At 43.7% G+C, this 15,921-nt stretch overlaps 1 protein-coding gene across 15 annotated transcripts in view; it reads left to right on the top strand.

Annotated features, from left to right (window-relative positions):
• The first annotated feature begins 378 nt into the window (after window positions 1–378).
• Window positions 379–15,921, top strand: part of ATP2B1 (ATPase plasma membrane Ca2+ transporting 1) — a 65,619-nt gene continuing 50,076 nt past the window's right edge. For 3 of the 15 annotated variants that reach the window (XM_068937042.1, XM_068936982.1, XM_068937079.1), the window contains exon 1: window positions 680–1,046. The gene's annotated coding sequence lies outside the window, so the exon portion shown is untranslated. Of the gene's footprint in view, window positions 1,047–1,885; window positions 2,251–15,921 lie in introns of those variants that run through there. The other 12 variants (XM_068936988.1, XM_068937087.1, XM_068937069.1 and 9 more) reach the window with 7 other exon arrangements.

Below are 15,921 nucleotides of genomic sequence, written 5' to 3'. Positions count from 1 at the left end.
CCCCGCCCCCCCGGGGCTCGCCGCGTACCGCCGGCGGCCCGCCCCCTCCCCCCGCGGGACTCCGGCCCCTCCCGCCGCCGCCGCCGCCACCGCCCCCGGCGCAAGGGCAGCCGCCGGCCCCGCCGCGGAGCCCCGGGAATTGGCGGGCGGGGAGGGGCGCAGCCCACCCGCCCCGGCCCCGGCCGCCGCCCCCGCGGGAGCCGCTCGTGGCAAAGTCACCGACCCCCGAAGCCCGCCGGGCTCCATCAAACGCCGCGGCCCTGCCCACCGACGTCATGGAAACAAGCGCGTCAGCCGCCCGCCCGCCAGTGGCGGCGGCGGCGGCGGGGGGCGGGCGGGCGGCGCGGGCCCCGCCCCCCGCGGCGCCGTGCCTCTCGCAGGCCCCTCCCCCTCCCCCATTGAAGACGCCGCACGTCGGGACCCCCCTTTCCTCCGCCGGGCGGGGGGCCCTGTCACGTGGCCGGGGCACGGCAGGCAGGCGGTGAGGGGGCGGCGGGCACCGGCGGTTGCGGGCAGAGGAGAGGAGGGGGCTGCGCGGCGGGGAGCGAACAAGTGAGTGATCGCGGCGGTGGCGGCGGCGGCTCGCTCCGCCCTGCGGCGCCCGGCTCCTGTAGCGGTTACTCGGTGGGGCTGGGGCTGCTCGGCGCTGCCCGGTGCGTGCGGCGGGAGCGGCGGGCGCTGAGGCGCGGCGGGAGCGCCCGTGAGGCGGGAGGGCGAGTCGCCGTTCCTGCCCGCTGAGGCGGCGGGGGCGGGGCGGGCGGTTCGTGACCCCCCCCCCCGCTCCTTCCGCCTCCTCCTTCACCCGCGGCCCCTTCCCCGCCGCTCCCCTCCCCAATTCGGTCGCCGCTCCCCCACCCCCTCGTCCCTCCCTCCCTCCCTCCCTCCTCCCCGGCCGCAGGGCGGGGGCGGCGCGGCGGGGCCGGCCGTGGGCAGGGCGGGCAGCGCGGGGACCTTATGCGAGCGAGCGAGCGGGCGGCGGCGGCAGGTTCCCGGGCGCCTCATCGCGGCCCCCCCCCGGGCTGGCGGCTGCAAGCGGCGGCGTCGAGGTAAGCAGCGCGGCGGCGGCGGCGGGGCTCGGGGCGCCGCTTCGCCGCCGGCCGGGCAGCGGCGCGCCGGCAGGTGCAGGCGGCGGTGGGGCCGCTGCCCGCCGGGGGGCTGCCGGCCATGGCCGCTGCCGGCGCGCCCCCGGAGGGGGGGGGGGGGCGGCGCTGCGCCGCACAGCACCGGCGGCGCGGTTGGCGCATGGGGGGCGCCCCTGCGGCGGGGCTCGCTGTACCGCGCCGAGCGGGCGGGCGGGCGGGCGGCTCTCCGCTTTTTGTCCTCCCCGCGGAGGTAACCGGAGCGCGCACCTGGCCGCCGCGTAGCCGGGCGCGGCGTGACCTTGAGGGCAGCCGATGCGCGGCTCTGCCTCCCGCCGAGCGCTGCCCCCCCCCCCCCCCCGGCGGCGGCGGGGCGAGCTGGCACGCCGCGGCCCCGCGGAGCCCCGGCCCGGCGCGCACACACCGCGGATGAAGGTGGTGCTGAGCCCCCGCTCGCCGCCGGCTGAGGCAGCCGCTGCCGCGCGGCGCCGGCAGCCCGGCATCATCATCACCGCTGCCGCCGCCTCCCTGGGGCGGTTGATTTTGGCGGCGGCCGAGGCGTGCGCTGCTGCCCGTCGGAGCAGGCTGAGCGGGGCTGACTGGGGGCTGCCGGTCGGCTCGCTAGCGCGGTGGAGGGATGCTGCGGCTCCCGGGGAGGAGGGAGCCTGGGGCGGGCGCGGGGCTGCCGCCGGCGCTCAGGGCAGCGCCTGGCCGGCCGCGGCGCTGGCGGTGTCACTCGCCGCCAAATGGTGTATATAACCTTTGGATGCCGCACCACGTGAGCGGGCCCGGGCACCGGGGGATGGTTTCTGCCAGTTGCAGAAGAGAGCGCTCGTTATTCACGCTGGAGTGTGTTTCCCGACGGGGCGGGCGCGGGAGGGGTGGGGGGGGGGCGTGCGGAAGAGGCGAGCGCGGAGGCTGCACTGAAGGCTGCCCCGGCTGGCTGCAGCGCGGCTCCTTCTCCTTGGCTGTGGGTAGAAGCGGTTCGGAAGGAAGAATTTAGGATTTCGGGAAAGGAGGTCTCGCGGACACCTAACCGATAAAGCTGGTCTCGCTGATCTGTGGAGGCATTTCGTTTTATGTAACTTCTAGCAATGTAAGTGACGATTCTTGGAGTGGCTAGCGATGTAAGCCTGAATTCATAAAAGCTCTTGAAAATCGGGAGTTAAGGGTGAGTCTGTCCCAGATTTTTCAGCCTGATGAGTGATTAATTTGCACAGCTGCGATAGGAGTCTAAATAGTGCTATTTGTGTTCCACGTGCAACAAAAATTGTTGCTAATATTTAAATGTTTCTTTTTTGTTTCACTTCATTTTTTCCTCCTTGCATGAGAAGGGGGGGGGGGGGGGAAGAAAGGTACACAGTAACAAAATTTCAGGGGCTTTTTTCTTGTCGTTATAAACTCCCCATCACCGAAATCAAAAAGTCTTAAATAGCTATTACATGCAGCATTCTTAAATTCTTAACTTAATTTTGTGGGGCTTTTTTCTCGCATACTGGTTAAAAGTAACTGTTAATACCTAATGCCTTGTTTTAAACTGTCATTCTAACAATGTATTTAAAGTGATATCTGGCTTAACAGTGAGTTAAGGGGTAGCTAGCTGAGTGAATATTCAAGTCATGTCCTGGAACATGTCCCTTCTTGGAAATGAAGTCCCAAGCCAAGTGTACCTGTGAAATGTGTCTTGCATCATTAGCAATTTACAGCCTTGGCTTACTTGTTGGCAGGAGGAGTATAGTGTATCTCTGGAAAACCGCATCCTGTCCAAAAGGTGCTGCATCTTTAAAATGCTTGTCAGTCCTACTGAATTTGAGTCGAAATTGCATTTTTAGATGATAAAGATTTTGATTAGATAGCTTGCCAACTCCTTGGTTCCTCTTAGTGTCTTAATATATGGCTGTAGCTATAGCCCGTGTGACTTCTTGTTTGACTGTTGGAGCTTTTCAAGGGTTTGTTCCAAACATCACAATAGCAAATTCCGACAGGAGTAAACTTGTGTATCTTTGAACCATTGACTCTTTTGGCAGGAATAGCTTCCAATGTACTAAACTTTAATACTTATGGCATAATGAATGGAAACTCTTTTAGTGTCAGTGGAAAAAGTGGTCACTGAATTCAATCTGAAAAATACTCGTACACTTTAAAAAAAGGTGAAATTGCTGGTCTGGAACAGTGTTGTTGAGTTGTTTAGGGTATTGCTGCTCTTTTTATTCATTAGTCATTGAAAGCTTTCACCTAGACAGGGGTTATTTGGGCTCAAGAAATAGGGTTCCTGTGTTATTTACAAACACTTGAAGGCTTTCCCAATCAATGTTGCTAGTTCAGTGCTGAACTGCAACATTACCTCATTTAGAAAAAAAATAACTGCTTATGATGTCAGTAATTCAAATGATATAAGTCAAAGCTAATTTTAAAGTGGATCGTGGCTGTACTGTGTGTATGCACAAATACAGTGACTCACTATTGCATATTAAGTAGCTGCTGTTGTGTGTTTAGCATTGGATGATACATTTTGGTTTCTTATAAAGTTATTTTACCTAGAGCTAACGATATAAGCAAAGGATCCCTATTCTTATAATATCCAATCAGCTAATAATTGTTAGTGATTCTAGTAATTCAAATACTCTTATTTAATGTTAAAATCTCATTTAGGAAGTGATTCTTTCACTGGACCACAGTGTAGAGAACTTCTGTCAGCTATTACAACTGAGAACCTCTAAGTCATGTTGTGGAAGCTTAACAGGCAACTGAGAAGCTTGTAAATGTGTTGTAGCTCACAGTTAGGAAAATCTAGCAATTAGCCTTTTTTTTATCTGTTCAAGATTATTCAGGAAATAAGAGAAACATAACAGCTTGCAGGTTTTTTTATAAGATGGAGGTATTAAGAAAGAATAAATGTAGATTGGATCTATTGAAGCCACCGCAAAAGACTTAAATTTGCCAGCATTTAAGATTTTAGGAAGAGCTGGGACCTGTATTAACTAACCAATTCAAAATGGATTCGGCAAAGCAGTCAGTAACATGCCGTAGCAAGCAAGTCTCCCTTGACATGGGGGTGGACAAGATAACCTGAAGTATCTTCTAACTCAAATTTCTTCCATTAAGGTAGACTAAATATTAATGGCACTTGAGCATTCTTTACCACTGAAACATGACCTCAGTGATGTCTTTAAGTGTTTGAACTATTTTAATATAAAACGTCTCTTCCCTGTTTAACGGGAAAAATAACATAAGTGCAACAAGGATGCATGTTTTACTCAGAGTTGAAATCAGCTTTCAGTTAGCAAAGATTAACCTAATGCAGAGTAATGGACAACCTTGATTAGCCCAGGGTATATAAATGCAAACGTCTTTTGACAAATAAGGGAGAGTACTTGAATCTATTGTAGATTTTTGTTATAGAAATGCACACTTACCTCTTTCCAAAAAGATCAATAAAAATTTAATCATATTTTTCAACTATTTCAATAATAATAAAAAAAAACTCATTAAAGCTGCTGTTCAGGAGATACTGATCTTTGTAGAGTATTTTAATTAAAAAATAGATAAGATCTTGGAGTTGCAGTACTGTGTCTAAAAAGTTAAGATTAGCTGTTCCTACTAGCTTCTGTAGTGGGTGCAACAATCTCAGTAGTTTCATTTTTCTGTACTCAAACATGTTGAATTTGCTCCTGAAGGCATCACTTATTTCTCCTTACAAAGTTAACTGATTGAAAAGCAAGGAGAGGAGTAGATGTGACGTATGTGGTGGTTTGCTTTTTCCTTCTGGAAGGGAACCCATATTATGACTTAGGTAAAGGATGGATATTAGCCAGAAGTGTTAATAGCTAGTTATTCATATAACTGAAAATGGCTTGTTTTTACGTTTGGTCATCTTCACTTTTAAATGGTTGTCACTACTGTTGATTTTCCCCTAACTTTGGCTTCAAATATTGGAAAAGATCATGTTCACTAAATACACAGTGAAATGATAAATAATAAGGAAGGAGCTGAGTTTATGGAAACAAACCCAAGTATTTGCATTCAAATGTGTAAAGAGCAAAAATGGGTTTAGTACATCTGGGGCAGGGCAGGTACCTACAGAAGATGGAAGCAATATTAATAAGCACTATGGATGGAAGATGTATTGGAGGAATTTCTGAGAGGTACTTTGTACAATTAAATTACGAGACAAAAAGAACTGTAATAACCCATCTTGGAGCAGTTGTACCTTTTCACACCTGAATATAGTCTCAACACAAGTATATGGAATGGTCCAGTTTGTATTTTATTCCTATGTTATCAGGCTTTCAAATACAGCTTATAAAAATGAGTTTCTAGCTTTCATGACAGCTCTCACTTAATATGAACAGTAAATTTGGGGGATCTGCCTGCTCAAGCTGTTCATATTCTAGTAAACATTATGAAAGTGATTTCTGCTGCCACTTATAAATCTTATTTTAAATGACAGATGCCAGCAGGAGGTGTTATTCGCTTAATTTTGGTGAACTGCAAAGTAGGCATGAGGCTTTCCCTGTCGGTATTTGAAAGGTCTAGTGGGAGAGGAAATGTTAAGAAAATGTAGGAGAGTGTGTGGGTCTTCTTTGTTTTTTGTTTCTTTTTAAGAAAGGCTGGAAATAACTCTGAAAGTAAATCCAAATTCTTTTGGTCCAATAAAGTGAATGAGATATAATGATATGTTACAAGACAAATCTCACGCCCTCTCTTTGGGGGATATGGAGGGTACAAGAAGGTTTACCCTCATGCTGGTGGCAACTGTACCATGCAGTTAGGGAGTACATACATAAATTTTGAAGATGAAAGGATATTTCTGACAGGATTTGGTGCTGGCCACTAAGTGTGATTCATTTTGCTGCTGAAAGTAACTGGTGTCTCACAGTGCTAGTGTTGGCATATTGCTGGCTACTCTCTGATGTACTGCTTCGGAGAAGGAGAGGTCTAGGTGAGTTTCTTCATGGCCTTCCATGTATGCGTAACTATGAAGTAGGAACAAGAGGATCTCCCTTCAGTGGTCTACATGTCTTAATTTTTTAATGTGGCCTACAAGTGGGATGCGGCCTTAATTCTCGTTGCACGCAGGAAACGTTCTTAAAACACACTTCTGTAGAGCCTATCACTTGTAATCTACCCTTACTTGTGCCCTTATATTCACTGAAAGATAAGGTGGCAGTAGGGAATACAACACTATTAGGTTCTGACCACTTGGTATACAGTGTCTGATCTATGAAGAAGAGGCCTTGGATGTGCCATACTTTGAATAGTTGATAGTGAAAACTGTATTTACAGATGATAGTGAGACTTCCTTATCTCAAGGCAAAAAAGATGGTTCAGCCACTCTTACCTTAAGCAGCTATTTAACTTCTTTGGACTTGCCCAGTGTAAGAGTCAGTGGTATGTTCTGTTTCAGATTGTTTTATGTCTTCGTTGAAACCCTAATTTTGATACTCATTTTAAGGTTTTTGAAGCCAAGGTGATCTTAGTCATGATTCCATGAAACAATTTCTGATTCCATGATTCCATGAAACAATGTGCTCCTGCAGAGAGATCCTTTTGCACTTGTTATTAGACAAACTGTCTAGTTGTCCATATGGCTCTTTCGGGATTGCTTCTGTGTGCATGCAAATGCAAGAATGTGTTGCCTGCAGTATCAGGTATGACCTCCTGAACTATTACATTTCTAAGGAATCTGAGACTTCTTGGGTTTTATTGATAATCAGGTTTCTCAAAAAATTATCTGTGTGATAGAGTAAACATCATCTGTGACTTCGGTCAAAATAGCTTTCTGGCTTTAAAACAAAACAAACAAAATAACTAGTAGCTTCTTATGGGGAAAGGAGGAAGAAGAGGCGTTAGCTGTATATGATGGAATTTTTCCACAGTAGAGTACCATGTCATGATGTGTTTGGTTGACATAAGGGGCTTAGCCATTAGCAGTGAAGAAGTGAAGTCTTGCAGCTACTGCAAACTTTTTTTTGGAAGACTTATAGAACATTATAAATTGGTAGGAGAGTGGCCACAGTAAGCCTCTAAATAAAGCTTGGAAAACTTTTATTTTTATATGGCGGTTTTTTTTAAAAAAGGGTATCTTTTGATTCTTAACAGAAGTACCTAGCCAATCTTCTGTTTAACATTTCATGCAAGATGCTTGATTGCTTTTTTTTATTACTCTGAAGTTATGGCACGTTTGTGTCATGGCCTTCCAAAGCTGGTGTGCTAGATCAGCGTAATCCAAAAGTGTTAGAACAAGTTCTTTTGTACTTTACTCTGTCTTTTGGCTTGTCACTATGAGGGGAAAGTTTCATGGGGTGACTGAGGTCGCCTAATAGCTACTTTCATTTCCACCCTGTCCTCAGCTGCTCAATGCTTTTTCTTCTCCTGTGTGCTACTTGTGCTTCTCTGACTCACTAGACCACCAGATCATTTGCACAAGACTAGTGCAGTGAGCATGTTCGGCAAGGTATAAGATGAGAGGCAAGGGTCACACAAGGGAAGTGGCATTCAGGTAGGTGGTGCAGGAGTAGTCCTCCTTGTGCAGCTGTCACATGAAGCTGTTCTCTAGAAAGTACTAATCTGTCAGAATAACTTTCTTGTCTATGAGAAGTAGATCAGAAGATAGTTCAAGTGTCAGCCTTGAACTAATGGCTTTCCAGGAAAAAAAAAAAGATTTGGGTCTATCCTTTAACATTTTATTTAATGCAAAGATATTTAAGAGTATTACAACCGTTTGTTGTATACCTTGGTGGCTTCTAACACTGAAGGAGAGGAAATGAAAAACTGCTTGTCATATTGTGTGTACAGACTTGCTTTCTAAGGCTTTGCTTAGGAGATAGCAAAGGAGATTGTAGCAGGAAATGGATAGAAAAGATGACAGGTATGGTTAGTCCTTAAGTTGTCTGAGAAAGAGTGGTATTTCTTAATCTATGGCTGCTATTTAAATATAACAGAGACTAAAGGAAAATCCTAATATGCGTACTGAACAGGAGTTTGTCACTTCTATCTAGGTGCGATTGCTGTTGCTGTCATTGAGTCACATTGTACTTACATTGCTTCACTTTGGTCTGCTCATCCCTTTCTTCACTTGGGAATGAATCTTGTGCAATACTTTATTGATATGCAGTGTATTTCATAGACTTCATACTTAAATTAGAGCAGGGTCTAGCAACCTTACTCCAGTGAGGTAGTGTAAAAGATGAAATGATTTAAACAGGTTGGCGGTATCTGTGCTACACAGCTTTAGAATAGTTTGATAAGCTGGAGGGTCTGGCAGCTAGGGAAGGAGCTCTACTGCTATTAACACCTGCACTGATTCCACCTGTTTTCCTTCTGCTTTATTAACAGCACAAATCATTTTTGCTTGTGTTCACCTACTTCTTGAACCCTTACATTGATATTGTTAAGTTACAGCTATTTTCCATTCTGCAGCAAGCTTGCTTTGTATATAGCTTATTCTATTCTTTATGATGTTTGATTTGAATAATGTATTTTGGTAATAGGTGAGTTCACCTGTGGTGACAGCAAATCCAGGGACTTGTGTCTAAACTGAAGCTGACTAGCTGCTTAGTAAGGCAGTATCTAACAGGCATATGACGACTTTGTTCTGGTTTCACCAATCTTGCTGTTTCTAAAGTGAGTTGAAAATGATTCAACAGTAAAACCGTAAATTATCTGCCTAGAACATGAGAAGCATGGCCTCTTGCCTTTTGGATTTTTTTTTTGGCTTGTTAGTCTGTCTTTGTTAATGGAGGCACTCCAGTAGTGGAGCTATCCTTAAGACAAAGACAGCTGCTTACACTGCACACCAGTTTACAGGAAACAGTCTTTGAGAAAGCCTTTTGAAACAGTCTGAATATAAGCATGCATTTCAGAAAACTAAATACCAACATACAAAGTAGTAACGGTATAGCGTAAGGATAATATCTGCTTGTGAGTGAGCAATTTACATGTGGCCTTTTTGTTCTTGTTGAACTGGTATTGCTAAATGCTTGACAGGAGCTTCTAGGACTGCCTTATAAAATCATGTGGAAAAGGTTGTCTGATTATGCAAAATCTGACATTCTGAAACTGCCGTACTAACTTCAGCTATCTCAAAGCACAGGAAACCGGTTTACCAAATGGAAAAATACAATAGATGAATGTTTGAAGGGACTACTTTTGAGTTTTCTGGAAAGATGTTGTAGTGTATTTTAATATGTGGGTTAGTCAATCCAAAACCGAAACACTGAACATTTGCATGGACTCTAAGCTTCATGTTATTCTTCTAGTGCCAAATTTAAAGCTAAGCAAATGAATATGGAGAAAATATTTTACTAATCTTGGGCAAAAATGCTGTAAACTGGACAGTGTAGCAAAGTCAATTTACTCTGAGATGGTTGTAATGAAATAGGCTGGTTACAAGCATCTGATGAGTGTTAGCAAAGGCCTCTCCCAGGCATTATTGAGCTAACGGACTAAAAACACTACTGAAAGGTTTTTCTTTCTTAGCTGCTACTGTTCAGAACAGTTGGAAGCAAGCTTTGATTTGCACTGACAGTGCATTCAGAAGTTCTATACTAATGCATGAAATGACTGCAGCTCTCACTTAAAATAAGTTAACTTACTTGATCTTGGTCTGTATCTTGAAATATAGTGACATGTGGCAAGTTCTGGATTGTGGTAGTAGGGCTGCTAGGTAATCTTGATCCCTGTGGGTGAAAATATACAAGGAGGTTGAGGCTGCGTTGGGATTTAATTGTCCAGTGCTTCTCTCGCTACAGCGGAGCAGTGGGATGCCAGCAGAGTAGGCCATCTCCTGCTGGTGTAACGCTCTTCTGTCTTTTGAAATTCAGCAAAGAAAAGTGTGCAGTCCTGCACCCCGGGTATAATTACCCTATGTGATAGTGCAGATTAGGGGCTGGCAGCATAGGGAGAAGGTCTGTGGAAAAGGCCTCGGTGATCTTGTTGGGCGCACTGAATGAGAGTTGGCAGAGTGCTCTTGTGCTGATGAAGACTGACCAGTATTGGGTTACATTAGCAAGAGCATAGGCAGCAGGTTAAGGGAAGTGACTATCCCCTTCAGCACTCATGAGGCTGCATCTGAAATACTGTGTCCAGTTTTTGCTACCCCTTCTCCCCCCCCTACACACACTGTATGGAAAATATCCTGACAAACAGGAGAGTCCTACAGAGGGTCAGTAAGGTGGTTAGGAAAGGTGAGGGGAGGCAGAGAGAGTTTGTTCAACCTGCAAGGGAGAAGAATAAGGAAAGGACCCTGGCTGCAGTATTCAGTGCATGGATTTACAGAGAAGGTGGAGCCGGATTTTTTCAGCAGTGAACAGCAGAAGAGGCAAAGCTCACAAGTTGTAGCGAAGGAGATACCAATTGGATAAGAGGAATTTTCCACATGGGTGGTTAAGCTCTGGAACAGGTTGCCCAGAGAGATGGAGGAATCTCCATCTTTGTGGATTTTCAGAACTTAACCGGACAAGGCCCAGAGCACCTCCTTTAACTTTGAAGTTAGACCTCCTCTGAGCAGCAGGTTGGACTAGCTGACCTTCAGAGATCCCTTCTGATCTAAATTAGTCTATGATACCGTATGAACCGGATAAATAGTAAGCAAAAACTGCAGCTAGGTATATTGTCTAAGATTTCCAGCTTAATATCTTAAAATTGTCATCAGCAGTTCTGTAAAACCACCTGCATAAGTTATGTTCTAGCAGGTGTTCAGAGCTTGATTACTGCCTTTTGCATGGGGGCTTCCATGGTTGGATCGAGCTGATTAAGTGTGTGCAGCACAGGAATGGACAGTCCCAGTCACCTCTGACCTTCAGAAGGAGCCTTGTACGTTGCTTCTGTCTTCCTTGTCACCGGTTCTCAGCCTGGTCTGTTCCCTGACCTTGTGGTCAGGTGAGCATTAGGGCTGGCACAAGACAGAGCAGAAAACTATAAATTCTGACAGTAACGTAGGTTTGGATAGTCCTAAACTAATTGTGAAACAATGTCCTTATTCTTGCATGTGCCTGCTCTTACATGGTAATATATCTGCTTGATATGCTAATTCAGCTGAGCGGACTGTTGTTAACTTTAGTAGTGCAATCCTTGCCATTTAGATAACCATTTTAAAAACTGAAGCTAGTCATTCGAGGCCTCCTTCGTTACTGAAGAAACGTAAGCCCATGTAGGATGAGATTCATGTGACTGTTTTAGATCATGTCCTACACATCTAAATTGAATCTTAAGGTAGAAATTCTGATTTATCCGTTTCCTATTTAAAAAAAAAAAAAAAGCCTAAGGTACCTAGCTTAGGTATAGGTGTTACCATTTGGTTAGATGAATTTACCTGTAGGGGTAAGAAATTAAGCTTTGGAACTATGGGATTCAAGTTAACCTCAAATCGGATCTCCAGCTGGCAAAGGGAAAATGGGATGGAGAAGTGCGGAACTTCAGCATTGATTTCTAAAAGTAAAATCTGCACACCTACCATCTGTCTACTTCTAATTATTTAGGTACTAATTCTCACGGAGTAATAACACTGAAATCAGTGGTTGTTCACCTGTATAATAAACATAAGGTCTTACATTTTTGTTTAAAACAGCAACAACTCCATAGATCCTTAAATATAGATTTAGTAGTTTTAAAGTGTAAAATTCTGTAAAATTTGCTTTAGAAATTTGTCTAGGATGAAGTACTCACAACATACTAATATTTCAAGGGATTTTTGAATGCCTTTTTCCCTAGTTCATATAAATGGATCATCATGCCTTTACTTCCTGAGTAGGAGCTTAGTGTAATGATCTCTCAAATATAAAGAAGGGTATTTTTAATAGAACATCTTTATATATATATATATATACACACACACACATATATATATATATAAAAGTCCCCATTCTTTTAGGACTAATACAGAAGTATGAGATAAACTAAATTCAGCTGTCAGTGAGATAGCTCTTTTGTTTGCCCCAAGTCTTTCTTTTTCCAGTTTGCAGTAAAATTGAAAAACCAAATCAGGGAGCTTAATGAGACTCCAGTTACAGGATGAATTAGAGTAGTGGTATGATAGCTGGTTGAATTAAGTATGTGAATTTATAACATGTACCTCACTTATACCACCTGGTTATGACTTCATAGTCAAATAAATTCACTAATATCCTTCAAGAGAAGAAGGAACTCTCCTGGGATATGGTTTCATGTTCCCTTAACTTAAAAAGATACTGTACAGTTTGACCTTGTCTTTCTGAGCTGCCAGTAGTGTTGGTGCGTTTGTGTGGTGAGTCAGATCAGATAACCAATCTGACTGAAAATTACCTTTTTTCCTGTCTGGATCAGCTTCCTGATCTGACTTCTTACAGATCTGCACAAATGCTACTGTTGTCACAAGAGGTGTTAATAATTCAAAGAATTATTGGAATTCGTTCTGATATTTGAGCATGACCCTATTTCTGATGGAAGAGGCAGGAGAACTCCTTCCCTGCATTAAGTTTACAGTGCAATCTGACCGAAGTTCAGGAGCAAGACAGAGAAAGCTGGGGAGGTACAGAGTACAGGCCTGAGGAAGAATGACAGCGCTTCAGTGAAAAGGCAGTGGTACTAGAGTCCTGAATTTAGAAAGCAAAACTATGAGGTGATCTTCTCCTATGCTCAAGGAGAAATTTAAGTCAACCACATGATATTTAATTGTAAGACAGGAAACAACTTGGCCCCCCTCTTGGCCCCCATTTAATGCATCTACAACGGGGAACGTGAAGCTGCGAAGTGAACACTGCTTTCCTGTAGGAAGAAAGGAACAGAAACAGCCATCAAGTGCACCGAAGGAAGGGTGGTGGTTCTGTTTTTAAAACTTGAAATAAGTAAATGCTAAATTTCCTAGCTGTGGGTGCATGCTTCTTGGGTAGGCAGTAAAGAAAAATTTAATGACTAAACCTTTCTGGATCCTCTCACTTCATATGAAGTTCAAAAAAACCCCTGAAATTATCTTTTTGTGGGGGTGGGGAGCGGTTTGTTCTTCTAGAGGAAGTTCTGACACTAAGCTTTTGGGCACTATGCCTTTAACAGAAAACAGTTTATTGCTTTTGTTTGAGCTTTTCAGGCACAAACTTTCAAATAGTGGAAGTTAGAAATAACCCATATAACCCATAAAATAATTTGATAAATACTTAAAGATTAGCAAGAGCATTTGATCTTAACTTAGCCTTTTAACAGCAAGTTGGGAAATACTGACTTTCTTTTGAAACTCTTGCACTGCAGATAACTTGTTAAAATGTTTGCAGTGTATTCTGTAAACAAGCAAGTAATGTTTGCTTCAGACTTTTTGCCTGGAAGGTATTTTGTCTAATTTTGGCCAAGAGCTTAGTATTTACCTCCTTGAGATGGCAAAAAGCTATCAATCTGTCTGCTTAAAGCCTGCTCCTCTGTTTCAAACTGTTTCCAGGGCAGCCAGCGTCAACACTATTCAATCGTAATTGCTAACTCCAAAGCAGAGAGTTCAATGGAAATTGCAAATAAAGCAGCAGAGCTCTTGCTTCAGACCATGTGTGAAGCCAGGTTTGCTGCTAGGTACCTGCTTTTGAGTGTTCCAGCAGAAAGGTTAGCCTTGCATTACTTTCTGGTCTGAAGTGGCGTCATAACTTTCTGGCTCTTTACTAGTGAGTCTTCTTGGGCTGGACTCCTAGTTTCTCAACTTTCTGAAATCCAAATGAACAGTTCTTTAAAGAATAAATTGTCAAAAAGCTTTTGCTTTTTTGAAATTCAGAAACATCAGAATCATAGGAATAAAAATTGCTGACTAACCTGAACTGTTGCTTCACTTGTCAAAAAATATCATGTAGCTGTCAAGTTTATGGTACTTGTTAGTACTGCTAGAGTTGATCCTGCTGTTATTGTCAGTATGCAGGACTTTAATATTTGATGGTTGGTAGGGGGAATAGAAACAAAACACCAGCTTCTGCTGGTCATTGATGTACATGTGTATGAAAGTCTGAGGAAGTTCTTGGCTTGTTTTAAACTGCAATTGCGTTATGTTTGCAGGCTCAGCTCTTGTAACGCTTTCTTACAAGGTATCTTTTCCACAGCTGATAAGTTAAATGATGTCTGTACTCCCTCTGCTGGCTCTGCAAAAATAACTGTCATGAGATTAAATAGTTCACTGTCACCTTTTGCAAATATGGCTATGTATAATTCTGACTTAAAAATGACTTCATGGATGGAAGAGGGTTTTCCTGAAAAATGGGTCAACGAATAGCTGCTGAAAGATAATCAGGTACCTCGTGCTATATCCTGCTATAATGGTAAACACTAGTGTTGTATATACCTCTGTAATTGTAGTCTGGTCTGTTGTTTGTGTATCATTGATTGGGAAGGTGCTACTCAAACGGAGAAATAACCAAGTACTCGTATGCCTCAGAACCCTACTCATAGGGGTTATATGCTATATGTGCACAAACAGATATGATATTTGGAAGCATCTCATCAAGAAACAACTTATGTCCTTTTATGAAGTACAGTGCCCTGTACACTAATTTACTTGTTCCTAGACTATATGTTTCTTTCTATGTAAAGAGATTTTTTTCTATAAAAATTATCATCCAGAATGGAAGAAGTTCAGGCCTTGAACAAAGTCTTAGTGTAGGTGTTATGTCCATAATCAAAACAACTGCTGTTGAAAGTCAACAGGCATCTTTACATGTGAGTGCCAGTCTTTCTGATGTTGTTGTTGTTATATTATTCTAGTTACTTTTGCTTTCCGGAACTGCTGGATGGCCTAACAGTTTCTCAGGACTGAAAAAATAAGCTTTCCTGCTTATTACTTATTCTGAAGCTGGATAAGAGGAATGACAAATCAGATTGCCAATTTAGCATTTGTTAGTTCAAAATTTCTCTGAACAGGTACCCCTGAGCCCTATGATGTAAAGAGTCTGGTTCCCTATTGCTAGATCTGAAAGTGTTTTCTGGCGTTTCATGCCTGCGAGGCGTACTTCCTGGAAAGCTGCTTTTGTCCAGATGTTTGATGGTGTAATTCATGACTGTCAAAAAAATATTTCGGAACTGTAAGAGTACCTTGAAAATTTGATTTAAAGAATTCTATGCAATCAAATACTCTGTGGTTCTCTTAGGAGATTTCTCTTCTGGTATACCCATGGATTCCTTCAGCTATCTTTAGGCCTTGTTATACTTAAAAATTGGCTACTTGGCTCTATCAAAATGAGCAGCTGCCTAAGCTTTCTCAGAGAAGTTAAAATAAATCTTCTCTTCAAGTGAGCGTGTTCACCCGACCAAATATCCAGTTCATCCAGTTTTTCCTATTACGTATGCTATTGTGGATTTAAGGTCCTAGAGTTTAGCCTATGAGTTGGATATCCTCCACGTGTGATCAGAATTTAGCGTATGACTGTTGTGTTGAATCATTTCTGTTTCAATGTACAAAGGTGTACTTTACTAGAGTTCATGTTAATCAACAAGAAAACCAAAATGTCCCGACTTGCATAATATAGGCCATCAAATTTAGCTTAATAATGCCTGCCTTGAACCCTAGTCTTCTAGTCAAGCAAGAACAGCTGAGAATCCTCACTGTGTAGGGAAATACATCTATTTTCTAGGAAAGCCTAGCATATTTTTTTGACTTCTGAACTTGGAGGTTTGAGACTTGTCATCTTACAATGTTTAGAAAGCATCAGTGTACTTTGCTTTAGGCTTTCTTTGAGCAATTTTACTGTGAGGCAATTAAATACTTGGGAAAACGTAATTAAATATTTTTTGACAGCTAAGGGCTTGTTTTAATAATGAAATCACTCAACAAAAAGGTTAAAAAAAGGTAACATTTTAGTAAGTTCCTACTTTTGGAGTTTTAAGGAAGAAAGTTGTCTCAAAA

This window comes from Struthio camelus, chromosome 1 (genome assembly GCF_040807025.1).
Source record: "Struthio camelus isolate bStrCam1 chromosome 1, bStrCam1.hap1, whole genome shotgun sequence".
NCBI lineage: Eukaryota > Metazoa > Chordata > Aves > Struthioniformes > Struthionidae > Struthio > Struthio camelus.
This window is presented reverse-complemented; position numbering and strand designations above follow the sequence as displayed.